Source organism: Arachis hypogaea, chromosome 14 (assembly GCF_003086295.3).
Source record: "Arachis hypogaea cultivar Tifrunner chromosome 14, arahy.Tifrunner.gnm2.J5K5, whole genome shotgun sequence".
In the NCBI taxonomy this organism is placed as follows: domain Eukaryota; kingdom Viridiplantae; phylum Streptophyta; class Magnoliopsida; order Fabales; family Fabaceae; genus Arachis; species Arachis hypogaea.
Genome location: NC_092049.1, coordinates 47,569,532 through 47,582,371, shown reverse-complemented (window position 1 = coordinate 47,582,371; position 12,840 = coordinate 47,569,532). Strand labels below are relative to the sequence as shown.

Genomic DNA, 12,840 nt, shown 5'->3' with positions numbered 1-12,840 from the left:
CCCTTTTTCACGTTTAACCTCCAGTTTGACCTCAAACTGGAGGTTAAACGTGTTCGACACCTCCAGGGCCACCATTCCAAGCTTCCACGTTTAACCTCCAGTTTGACCTCAAACTGGAGGTTAAACGTGTTCGACCTCCAATATGCCTCTACCCTTTTCCACGTTTAACCTCCAGTTTGACCTCAAACTGGAGGTTAAACGTGTTCGACCTCCAGGGCTGCCCTTCCTATCTCCACGTTTAAGCTTCAGTTTAACCTTAAACTGAAGCTTAAACGTGTTCGACTACATGACTCTCCAGGGCTACCTTCTTCCATTTCCACGTTTAAGCTTCAGTTTAACCTTAACTGAAGCTTAAACGTGCTTCTACAAATGGCATCACTGGAAGTGTCTGGCGTTTAAGTTGCAGTTTAAGCTTAAACTACAACTTAAACGCCACTCTTGAAAAAAGGTTTCTGGGCCAAAAATATTGTGATTTAAGTTAGTCTTTGAGCACAATTATTAACTTAAACTTACTTTGGTATGAAACCCAATTGAATATCATGGTTTATGGGATTGGGCCTGAGGGATTGATGAGTTTGAAATCTCATTTATTGAGTCATGTGCCATTATTTGATTATCACTAAGTTGGCTCAATAAATGTTACAGGATTTGGATCAACAACCTCATCAAGATTATGGATCATAAACCCAAGACAAAAGGAAAGCAAGGAGAGGCCTCAAAGCCCAAGAAGCACAACTGAAGCTCAATATAGAAAGTGTATAAATAGGATAGAAGTTAAGTTAGAAAGGAGGACTTTTACTTTCACTTTTAGCTAGTTTCTTTTTCTTTGTAATTGAATTGAGAGCTATGATTCACTAAACCCCCTTTCATTGGGTTAGGGAGCTCTATTGTAATTCAATGAATCAATAATAGTTTATCTTCTTCTTCAATCTTTTCTCTTGAATTTTGTTAGAAAGCTTCTCGATCTAATTCCATTGAGTAGTTGTCTTGGGAAAGAGACTACTCATACTTGGAATCCTTCGGAGCCTTGGGAAAGGAATGGAGGATTCATGCTAGAGAAGCTTTCTCACAGTGGATTGGATTGGGGTTTGGATGGATATTGTGACATGTAATCCTACCAAATTGTGGTTCATGAAATTGTGTGGTATAATCAGTGATCAAGCATCATCTCTTCTTATGAACATTTAAACCAAGGGATTGGGAATTTGTTTGTTTTTAGAGAGCATTGGTGAGCCAAGGAATTGGGATCCAATCATATAAGATTGCCAAGCAAAATTCAATGAATGCATTGGTTGAGGAAGAGATTTACATGTTTTGATTCGGAGATTTCAATATCTCCTAAACCCAATGAATTCCCCATTTCTGATTTCCACTTTCTCTTTACATTCTGCAATTCAATTCTTGCAATCATCCCCATTCCCTTTTAATTTCAGCAATTTACATTCTGCTCTTTAATTCATGCAATTTAAGATTCAGCCATTTAATTTTCTTGTCATTTACTTTTCCCGCCAATTTTACATTCCGCAATTCTCATCTCAAATCTTGATTCCGCTCAACTAGAACACACTTCTAATCCGAATTGCTCACTCAACCAATCCTTGTGGGATTCGACCTCACTCTATTGTGAGTTTTTACTTGACGACGATAACCGGTGCACTTGCCGGAAGGAATTTTGCCGATCGTGCAATTTCCTAAATCGTAGCATAACACGTTTATGCGCATCAAGTTTATGGCGCCGTTGCCGGGGATTGGTTTTCGATTGACAATTCTCAAATTGGAAGCTAACTAGATTGAGCAATTTTCTCTTGCTTTGTTAATTCTGTTCTAAATACTTGTTGGATTTTAATTTCTGCACTTGGTTACATGCTTTCCTTCTTTATGCCTTTAAATTCATGCAACTAACTCACTGACTCACTAACTGTTTGAATTAATTCCTCAATTGAGCTGACCATACTCTTCCATTAACCAAGAGTATTTTACCTGTTTGTGTTTGAGCTGTGTTCTTGTATGACAGGTAGGAGAGGAGAGACATCAACTCCTCCATATACCGAACCGGAAAGGACCCTTCATAGACTTAGAAGGGAAGCAAGAGGGAAGAGAGTAGTGGGAGAAGAGGAATCTGAAGGAGAATCTGAGGACAATTTTGAGGAAGCTCTAGATCTCAACATGGATAGAGAAGTTCACAACCATGAGAGAGCTGATGGAAACAATGCCATTCCTGAGAGGAGGGTTCTTAGTTCATACATAAACCCAACCTCTGGGAATTGTGGTAGTAGCATCCAGAAACCACCCATTCAGGCCAACAATTTTGAGCTCAAGCCACAGCTAATATCATTGGTGGAAAATCATTGTTCCTTTGGAGGAAGTGCTAATGAAGACCCAAACCAACATCTCACAAAATTCCTGAGAATTTGTGACACTGTGAAGTCCAATGGAGTCCAGGAAGATGCCTATAAACTGCTCTTGTTCCCATTTTCACTTAGGGACAAGGCAGCTAAGTGGCTGGAATCATTCCCAAGGGGGAGTCTAACCACATGGGATGAGGTGGAAGGCAAGTTTCTGGCACGTTTCTACCCTCCACAAAAGGTCAATAGGCTTCGATCTGAGGTCCAGACTTTTAGACAACAAGATGGTGAAACTCTCTACGAGGCATGGGAGAGATTCAAGGACTTGACAAGGAAATGCCCACCAAACATGTTCCATGATTGGGTGCAATTGCACATCTTCTATGATGGGCTCTCTTATGAATCAAGGAAGGCTGTAGACCATTCATCAGGAGGTTCATTGAACAAGAAAAAGACCGTGGAAGAAGCCATTGAAGTGATCGAGACAGTGGCTGAGAATGAGTACTACTATGCATCAGAAAGGCACAACACTAAGGGAGTCATGGAGCTGAACCATGTTGATACAATTCTAGCCCAAAACAAGGTGTTTGCCAAGCAACTAGCAGAGCTTACCAGGCAATTAGAAACAAAGCAAGTGGCTGCAATACACACACAAGATCAAGAGGAAGTAGGCATTGAAGGAGGTGATTGGGATGAGGTTAACTATGTGGGAAACCAACAAAGGCAATCATATGATCCACACTCCAACACTTACAACCCAGGCTGGAGAAACCACCCAAACTTTGGGTGGGGAAACCAACAAACCCAACCACAAAACCACAAACCTTACAACCACAACCAACAAAACAATTCCACATACCAAAACTCCAACCAAAGATCATACCAAGCCACACAAAACACTTACCCCCAATCATCATATCATGGCCAAAATAATCAACATACCCAACCTAATCCGAACCAACAATTTCAAGATCAATTAAACCGGATGGAAGGAATGCTTGCAACCATGAGCCAAGACATAATTGAATTGAAGGCTTTTAAGGAAGAAGTAAATTCTAACTTGCAAAACCAAGGAGCTGCCATCCAGAAGCTAGAAAATCAAATTTTGTATTTGACTAAGCAAGCTCCTGGGACAAGCAGTTCTCATACTGTTAAGGCTATTGCAAGGGAGGAATGTAAGGCCATAACCCTCAGAAGTGGAAAGAATCTAAAGGAGATTTCAAGGGAAACCACAGAGGATGAAGTAAAGGAAAATGTGAAAGACAAAGAACAAGGACAATCTGTTACACCGTTTGCAACAAAAGAAAAAGAAAAAGAGGTCTTGAAGCCTTACACACCTAAAGCACCTTATCCTCAACGTTTGATGAAAAGTGAAAAGGATGGCCAATTCTCCAGGTTCTTGGAGATTTTCAAGAAGCTTCAAATCAACATTCCCTTTGCTGAAGCAATAGAGCAAATGCCACTCTATGCAAAATTCTTAAAAGAATTGATGACCAAGAAGAGAAGCTGGAGAAATGAGGAAACTGTGTTGTTAACTGAAGAATGCAGTGCCATCATTCAGCACAAATTGCCTCAGAAATTGAAGGACCCAGGCAGTTTCCAAATCCCCTGTATTATAGGAGAAGTCATGGTGGAGAAGGCCTTGTGTGATTTAGGGGCCAGCATCAATTTGATGTCGCTAACAATGATGAAAAGAATGAAGATTGAAGAGGCCAAACCAACAAGAATGGCCCTCCAATTGGCAGATCGAACTTTTAAATTCCCTCATGGGATAGTTGAGGATTTGTTGGTGAAGGTGGGAGAATTTATATTTCCTCCTGATTTTGTGGTGTTAGATATGGAGGAAGAAGCCAAAGCTTCAATAATTCTGGGAAGACCCTTCCTAGCTACTGCTGGAGCCATCATAGATGTACAAAAGGGTGAACTCACTCTTAGACTCCATGATGAGAAATTGGTGTTTAATGTATTCAAGGCAATGAGCTATCCATCAGAATCACTAAGGGAATGCATGAGGGTTGATGTAGTGGACATTGCAGTACAAGAAACTTTTGAGGAAACAATAAAGGAAGTGGCAGAGGAGGAGTTCACCAAGGATATTGAAGTTAGTGATATCAAGGATGATGACACAACTATGCTAAGCAGGCCAGAGAAAGTGAAAGAAGAAAAGGAAGCACCAAAACCTGAGCTCAAAGCATTGCCCCCTAATCTCAAGTATGCATACTTGGGTAGTGATGAGAGTCACCCTGTTATCATTAGCTCGGCCTTGAGCCAAGAACAAGAAGAAGAATTGATCAAGGTGCTGCAAACTCATCAAGATGCCATTGGATGGACCCTAGCTGATTTGAAGGGGATAAGTTCATCCATATGCATGCATAAAATCTTGTTAGAAGAAGATGCTAGACCCTCCATTCAAGCTCAAAGAAGATTGAATCCCGTCATGAAAGAAGTGGTACAAAAGGAAGTGAGGAAGTTATGGCAGGCAGGGGTAATCTACCCCATTTCTGATAGCCCATGGGTTAGTCCCATCCATGTAGTTCCCAAGAAAGGTGGCATAACGGTGGTGCCAAATGAGAAGAACGAACTCATACCCACAAGAACCGTTACTGGGTGGAGGATGTGCATAGACTACAGGAAGCTCAATGAAGCCACCAGAAAAGATCATTTCCCACTCCCATTCATGGATCAGATGCTTGAAAGGCTTGCCGGACATGCTTACTATTGTTTCTTGGATGGATATTCAGGCTACAACCAAATAGTAGTTAATCCTAGTGATCAAGAGAAAACATCATTTGTTTGTCCATATGGAGTTTTTGCTTATAGACGCATGCCCTTTGGATTGTGCAATGCACCTGCCACTTTCCAAAGATGCATGCTGTCCATCTTTTCGGACATGATTGAAAAATTTATTGAGGTCTTCATGGACGATTTTTCTGTGTTTGGGGATTCTTTTCCCAGCTGCCTACACCACCTTGCCTTGGTGCTTAAGAGGTGCCAAGAGACTAATCTAGTATTAAACTGGGAAAAGTGTCATTTCATGGTCACAGAAGGAATAGTCCTTGGCCACAAAATCTCTAATAGAGGCATGGAGGTGGACAGAGCTAAGGTGGAAATCATTGAAAAACTACCTCCACCAAGTAATGTCAAGGCAGTTAGGAGCTTTTTGGGCCACGCTGGTTTTTACAGAAGGTTTATTAGAGACTTTTCTAAAATAGCCAAACCTTTGAGTAACTTGCTTGTCTCTGATACACCCTTTGTATTTGATGGAAATTGCATGCTAGCCTTTGAACTTTTGAAGCAAAAACTTTCCTCTGCACCTATCATTGCCCCACCTGATTGGAACTTACCGTTTGAACTGATGTGTGATGCATCAGACCTTGCTATTGGGGCAGTGTTAGGACAAAGGAAAGACAATTTGGTACATGTGATTTATTATGCCAGTAAAGTCTTGAATGCTAACCAAAGGAATTACACAACCACTGAAAAAGAACTCTTGGCAATAGTCTTTGCATTTGAAAAATTTAGATCTTATCTCATTGGATCTAAAGTCATTGTTTTCACTGATCATTCAGCGTTAAAATATTTACTTGCCAAACAAGAATCTAAACCGAGACTTATTAGATGGGTTCTTTTGTTGCAGGAATTTGACATTGAAATCAAAGACAAGAAGGGTGTAGAGAACAAGGTGGCAGATCATTTATCAAGGATACCATGTGAAGAAGGAAGCACACAAAGCACACATGTAAATGAGTGCTTTCCTGATGAACAACTCATGCTAATTCACAAAGCACCCTGGTTTGCAGACATAGCAAACTTCAAGGCCACTGGGAGTTTACCTTTGGAATTTAACAAACATCAAAAGAAGAAATTGGTAAATGATGCCAAATACTTCATCTGGGACGAACCATACTTGTTCAAAAAATGTTCCGATGGCATACTCAGAAGATGCATATCCGAGGAAGAAGGAAGGGAAGTTTTATGGGACTGCCATGGCTCCACTTATGGAGGGCACTTTGCAGGGGAAAGAACAGCAGCTAAGGTATTGCAGTGTGGTTTTTATTGGCCTACTATTTTCAAAGATGCAAAAGAATTAGTGAAGCACTGCCCTGAATGCCAGAAAGCTGGGAACCTGCCAAGAAGAAATGAAATGCCACAACAATTCATTCTGGAACTTGAATTGTTTGATGTATGGGGGATAGATTTCATGGGACCATTTCCCTCCTCATACTCGAATAATTACATTCTTGTGGCAGTAGATTATGTCTCCAAATGGGTTGAAGCAATAGCAACTCCAACCAATGATAATAAGGTAGTCATGAACTTCCTCAGAAAACACATTTTTTGCCGTTTTGGGGTTCCAAGAGCAATCATCAGTGATGGAGGAAGCCACTTTTGCAACAAACCATTAGAGGCATTGCTCCTAAAATATGGAGTCAAACACAGGGTAGCCACACCATACCATCCACAGACAAGTGGGCAAGCCGAAATATCTAACAGAGAACTCAAAAGAATCCTGGAAAAAACTGTGGGAACTTCAAGAAAGGACTGGTCGATTAAGCTAGATGATGCTCTTTGGGCATATAGGACAGCTTTCAAAACACCAATTGGAATGTCTCCTTACCAACTAGTATATGGAAAAGCTTGCCATCTGCCACTGGAGTTGGAGCACAAGGCATACTGGGCCTTGAAACTTCTGAACTTGGACAACAAAGCCGCTGGAGAAAGAAGGATGTTGCAAATTCAAGAATTGGAAGAATTCAGAGCGGAAGCTTATGAGAATGCCAAAATTTACAAAGAAAGAGCAAAGAAGAAGCATGACAGCAACATAGCCCCAAGGAAATTTAAAGAAGGGCAAAAAGTATTGCTCTACAATTCTAGGCTAAAGCTATTTCCAGGGAAGTTAAAATCAAGGTGGTCTGGACCATTCCTTGTCACCAAGGTCTCCAACTATGGACAAGTAGAAATCATGGAAGAAAAGTCGCAACGAACCTTCATTGTTAACGGTCAAAGACTCAAACATTACTTGGGAGATGTGGAGGAGAAGGACAAAGTTAAATATCATCTCAACTGAGGAAGCTGACCGTCAAGCTAATGACGTTAAACAAGCGCTTGTTGGGAGGCAACCCAACCTGAGGTAATACCTTTTTGCTGTTTCTTTTATTTGTTTCAATAAAAGGGGTAAAGTAGTTTCTGTGCATTGCAAAGAATTAAGTTTGGTGTTTCACACCAAACAATGAATTCATGGATCCATAAGTCAAAGGGGAATGTGTGACTCTAAGTTTGGTGTTCCACCATAAAGATCAACTGAACACAACAACCTTTGAATTATGTGAAAGGAACAACTATTCTAAGCAGTCACAGAAATGCTTAAAACCCTTAGTAGCAACATCATTCCAAGATAACTCAAGGATTCAAAGAACACAGAGAAGTAAGTGGGAGACTAAGTTTGGTGTTCACACACCAACTTAAGAATCCGATACTTACCCACACATAGTTGAGCTAACCACTTAAGTGCTTGAGGAGCAAGCAACTTCATTACTCTTTGCAGGAAAGGAAACAAGAACCTTAAAGCATGAAGCAACATTTAGGAAGAAGAAGGAGAAATCAAAGTGTTTCCTGACAACAAAGAGAAAACAAGGAATTTCACAAGGTGGTATTATTCCTTGATAATTCTTTAAAAAGGTTAAACAAAAGCATGCGTGTTCTGGTTTAAACTGTAAATGTTGACTCTTTCTGGAATGTGTAGTTTTTTTTTTTTGCTTTGAATAAAGTGAATGCTTAGATGTTTGGATATAACTTCACCTTCTTAAACAAGTGCCTGCCATGCTTGTTCTGTTTCCAAAATTAAAAGAAAAGCTTGAACAAAAGTAACTTGGTTAAATTAGTGACAAATCAAGTAGAATTAAGTGGTGGTATGCATGCTTGATTGTTTAGTCACATCACTAAAATTAGAGTGTAGAATTATCATTTTTTATGTAGAAGTAAAAATTGTCTATGGATCTTGATGAATAAATGTCTTTGGCCATGAAAAAGAAAGAAAAAGGAAAAGAAAAAGCCACGGAAAAAGGCAACCAAAAAGCAAAAAAATTGAGAAAATAAGCTAGGCACCAATGGTTTGAACTTCTGAGACAAATGCCTGTGGTGTTTATGTATTAAGGATATGCTTGGATGAATAGGTTCTGAGGAGTGTTTCAACACTTGGTAACTTGGGTTAACTAACCCGGGATTATCAACCAAAAGTCCATTATCAAGAGCAACCTCAATACAAAACATTTAGTCACACAAAGAGGTGCTGGGCACCAATGTCTCAAGAAGGAATGTGAACTAAAATGCCTAAAGTGGATATGTGTAGTGCACTGATAAGAAAAAGAAAAGGCCAAAGGCTTGTGCAACACATGACACTAAGCAAACAAGGAGCAAAAGAAGCTCTAAGAAAAAGAAAAGAAAAACAAAAGAAAAGTGCCAAAGACATAAGAATAACAGGAGGCCATAGCAATTTTTGATGGATGCAATGAAAAAGTGATAATCCTACCTGATAAGTATGAAAAAGTGATGCTGCAACTTTCTGCATAGAACCCTTCTGATGAACTTCAAATGCTTGCTAATATAGCCAATGTAATTACTTTATGTTCATACTTTCTTCTCAAATAACTCAGGACTTGCTTAGGGACAAGCAAGTATTAAGTTTGGTGTTGTGATGCCAAGGCATCATAGGCTAGTTTCACTAGCATTTTTCTGTTAGTTTTAGTTGTTTTATGCATTTTCTTGAGCTTAAAGTAACCAAAAATGGTTAAAATAAGAACAAAGTAATGAACCATCCAAACAATATGATTTCGATGCAAATTCCATGAGTTTTAGTTATATTACTTAAATGCTATGAATGAAAGATTTCTCATGAAATTTTGCAAGACTTTGATGCAATTGTTTGGATGATTTCAGGGAAGAAGAGGCTAAGCAAGGAAGCAACAAAATCAATAAAGGAAGCTTGAATATCACATGTGGAGTTTAAGTTCCAGTTTAAGCCTAAACTGGAGCTTAAACGCCAAAATCATGAAGGATAAGAAATGCTGGGATTGAAGTTTAACCTCCAGTTTGACCTCAAACTGGAGGTTAAACGCCAGAATGAAAAGCCTCACTTAAGGAGCATTCCACGTTTAACCTCCAGTTTGACCTCAAACTGGAGGTTAAACGCCAGAATGAGTATGCCACCCAGGGAGGAGTTCCACGTTTAACCTCCAGTTTGACCTCAAACTGGAGGTTAAACGCCAGAACCAGGAAGAGTACCAGGGGCCATTCCACGTTTAAGCTCCAGTTTGACTCAAACTGGAGCTTAAACGTGTTCGATAGTTTTTTCACTCCAGGGTTGCTCTCTCCATCTCCACGTTTAACCTCCAGTTTGACCCCAAACTGGAGGTTAAACGTGTTCGACACCTCCAGGGCCACCATTCCAAGCTTCCACGTTTAACCTCCAGTTTGACCTCAAACTGGAGGTTAAACGTGTTCGACCTCCAGTATGCCTCCACCCTTTTCCACGTTTAACCTCCAGTTTGACCTCAAACTGGAGGTTAAACGTGTTCGACACCTCCAGGGCCACCATTCCAAGCTTCCACGTTTAACCTCCAGTTTGACCTCAAACTGGAGGTTAAACGTGTTCGACCTCCAATATGCCTCTACCCTTTTCCACGTTTAACCTCCAGTTTGACCTCAAACTGGAGGTTAAACGTGTTCGACCTCCAGGGCTGCCCTTCCTATCTCCACGTTTAAGCTTCAGTTTAACCTTAAACTGAAGCTTAAACGTGTTCGACTACATGACTCTCCAGGGCTACCTTCTTCCATTTCCACGTTTAAGCTTCAGTTTAACCTTAACTGAAGCTTAAACGTGCTTCTACAAATGGCATCACTGGAAGTGTCTGGCGTTTAAGTTGCAGTTTAAGCTTAAACTACAACTTAAACGCCACTCTTGAAAAAAGGTTTCTGGGCCAAAAATATTGTGATTTAAGTTAGTCTTTGAGCACAATTATTAACTTAAACTTACTTTGGTATGAAACCCAATTGAATATCATGGTTTATGGGATTGGGCCTGAGGGATTGATGAGTTTGAAATCTCATTTATTGAGTCATGTGCCATTATTTGATTATCACTAAGTTGGCTCAATAAATGTTACAGGATTTGGATCAACAACCTCATCAAGATTATGGATCATAAACCCAAGACAAAAGGAAAGCAAGGAGAGGCCTCAAAGCCCAAGAAGCACAACTGAAGCTCAATATAGAAAGTGTATAAATAGGATAGAAGTTAAGTTAGAAAGGAGGACTTTTACTTTCACTTTTAGCTAGTTTCTTTTTCTTTGTAATTGAATTGAGAGCTATGATTCACTAAACCCCCTTTCATTGGGTTAGGGAGCTCTATTGTAATTCAATGAATCAATAATAGTTTATCTTCTTCTTCAATCTTTTCTCTTGAATTTTGTTAGAAAGCTTCTCGATCTAATTCCATTGAGTAGTTGTCTTGGGAAAGAGACTACTCATACTTGGAATCCTTCGGAGCCTTGGGAAAGGAATGGAGGATTCATGCTAGAGAAGCTTTCTCACAGTGGATTGGATTGGGGTTTGGATGGATATTGTGACATGTAATCCTACCAAATTGTGGTTCATGAAATTGTGTGGTATAATCAGTGATCAAGCATCATCTCTTCTTATGAACATTTAAACCAAGGGATTGGGAATTTGTTTGTTTTTAGAGAGCATTGGTGAGCCAAGGAATTGGGATCCAATCATATAAGATTGCCAAGCAAAATTCAATGAATGCATTGGTTGAGGAAGAGATTTACATGTTTTGATTCGGAGATTTCAATATCTCCTAAACCCAATGAATTCCCCATTTCTGATTTCCACTTTCTCTTTACATTCTGCAATTCAATTCTTGCAATCATCCCCATTCCCTTTTAATTTCAGCAATTTACATTCTGCTCTTTAATTCATGCAATTTAAGATTCAGCCATTTAATTTTCTTGTCATTTACTTTTCCCGCCAATTTTACATTCCGCAATTCTCATCTCAAATCTTGATTCCGCTCAACTAGAACACACTTCTAATCCGAATTGCTCACTCAACCAATCCTTGTGGGATTCGACCTCACTCTATTGTGAGTTTTTACTTGACGACGATAACCGGTGCACTTGCCGGAAGGAATTTTGCCGATCGTGCAATTTCCTAAATCGTAGCATAACACGTTTATGCGCATCAATGATGGATTCATCCTCATCCTTCCCAGTATCTAGGATTATGAAATCAACAGGGATGTAAAGGCCTTCAAACTTTACTAACACGTCCTCTACCTGTCCATAAGCCTCTTTTCTTGAATTGTCTGCCATCTCTAATGAGATTCTAGCAGCTTGAACCTCAAAGATTCCTAGTTTCTCTATTACAGAGAGTGGCATGAGGTTTATTCCTGACCCAAGGTCACATAGAGCCTTCTCAAAGGTCATGGTGCCTATGGTACAAGGTATTAGGAACTTTCCAGGATCCTGTTTCTTCTGAGGCAATCTCAGTTGATCCAATGCATTTAGTTCATTGGTGAACAGGGGAGGTTCATCTCCCCAAGTCTCTTTACCAAATAAATTGGCATTCAGCTTCATGATTGCACCAAGGAACTTGGCAACTTGCTCTTCAGTAACATCTTCATTCTCTTCTGAAGAGGAATACTCATCAGAGATCATGAAGGGCGTAAGGAGGTTTAATGGAATCTCTATGGTCTCTATATGAGCCTCAGAGTCCTTTGGTTCCTCAAAGGGAAACTCCTTGTTGATCACTGTACGTCCCAGGAGGTCTTCCTCCTTGGGATTCACGTCCTCCCCTTCCTCTCTAGGTTTGGCCATGTTGACTATGTCAATGGCCTTGCACTCTCCTTTTGGATTTTCTTCTGTATTGCTTGGGAGAGCACTAGGAGGGGTTTCAGTGATCTTCTTACTCAGCTGGCGCACTTGTCCTTCCAAATTTCTAATGGAGGACCTTGTTTCATTCATGAAACTCACAGTGGCCTTAGACAGATCAGAGACTAAGTTTGCTAAATTAGAGGTATTTTGTTCTGAGTTCTCTGTCTGTTGCTGAGTGGATGATGGAAAAGGCTTGCTATTGCTAAACCGGTTTCTTCTACCACTATTAAAGCCTTGTTGAGGCTTTTGTTGATCCTTCCATGAGAGATTTGGGTGATTTCTCCATGAGGGATTATAGGTGTTTCCATATGGTTCACCCATGTAATTCACCTCTGCTATTGCAGGGTTTTCAGGATCATAAGCTTCTTCTTCTGAACATGCCTCTTGAGTACTGTTGGATGTAGCTTGTATTCCATTCAGACTCTGAGAAATCATATTGACTTGCTGAGTCAATATTTTGTTCTGAGCCAATATGGCATTTAGAGTATCAATTTCAAGAACTCCCTTCTTCTGAGGCGTCCCATTACTCACAGGATTCCTCTCAGAAGTGTACATAAACTGGT

The 12,840-nt window shown here is 40.1% G+C and overlaps 1 non-coding gene across 1 annotated transcript; it reads right to left on the bottom strand.

Moving 5' to 3' along the window:
- Positions 1 to 2,592: 2,592 nt before the first annotated feature.
- LOC112746411 (small nucleolar RNA R71) lies at positions 2,593 to 2,696 on the bottom strand. Its single transcript, XR_003174297.1, has one exon. It is a non-coding gene; the product is annotated as a small nucleolar RNA R71 (small nucleolar RNA).
- Positions 2,697 to 12,840: the final 10,144 nt, after the last annotated feature.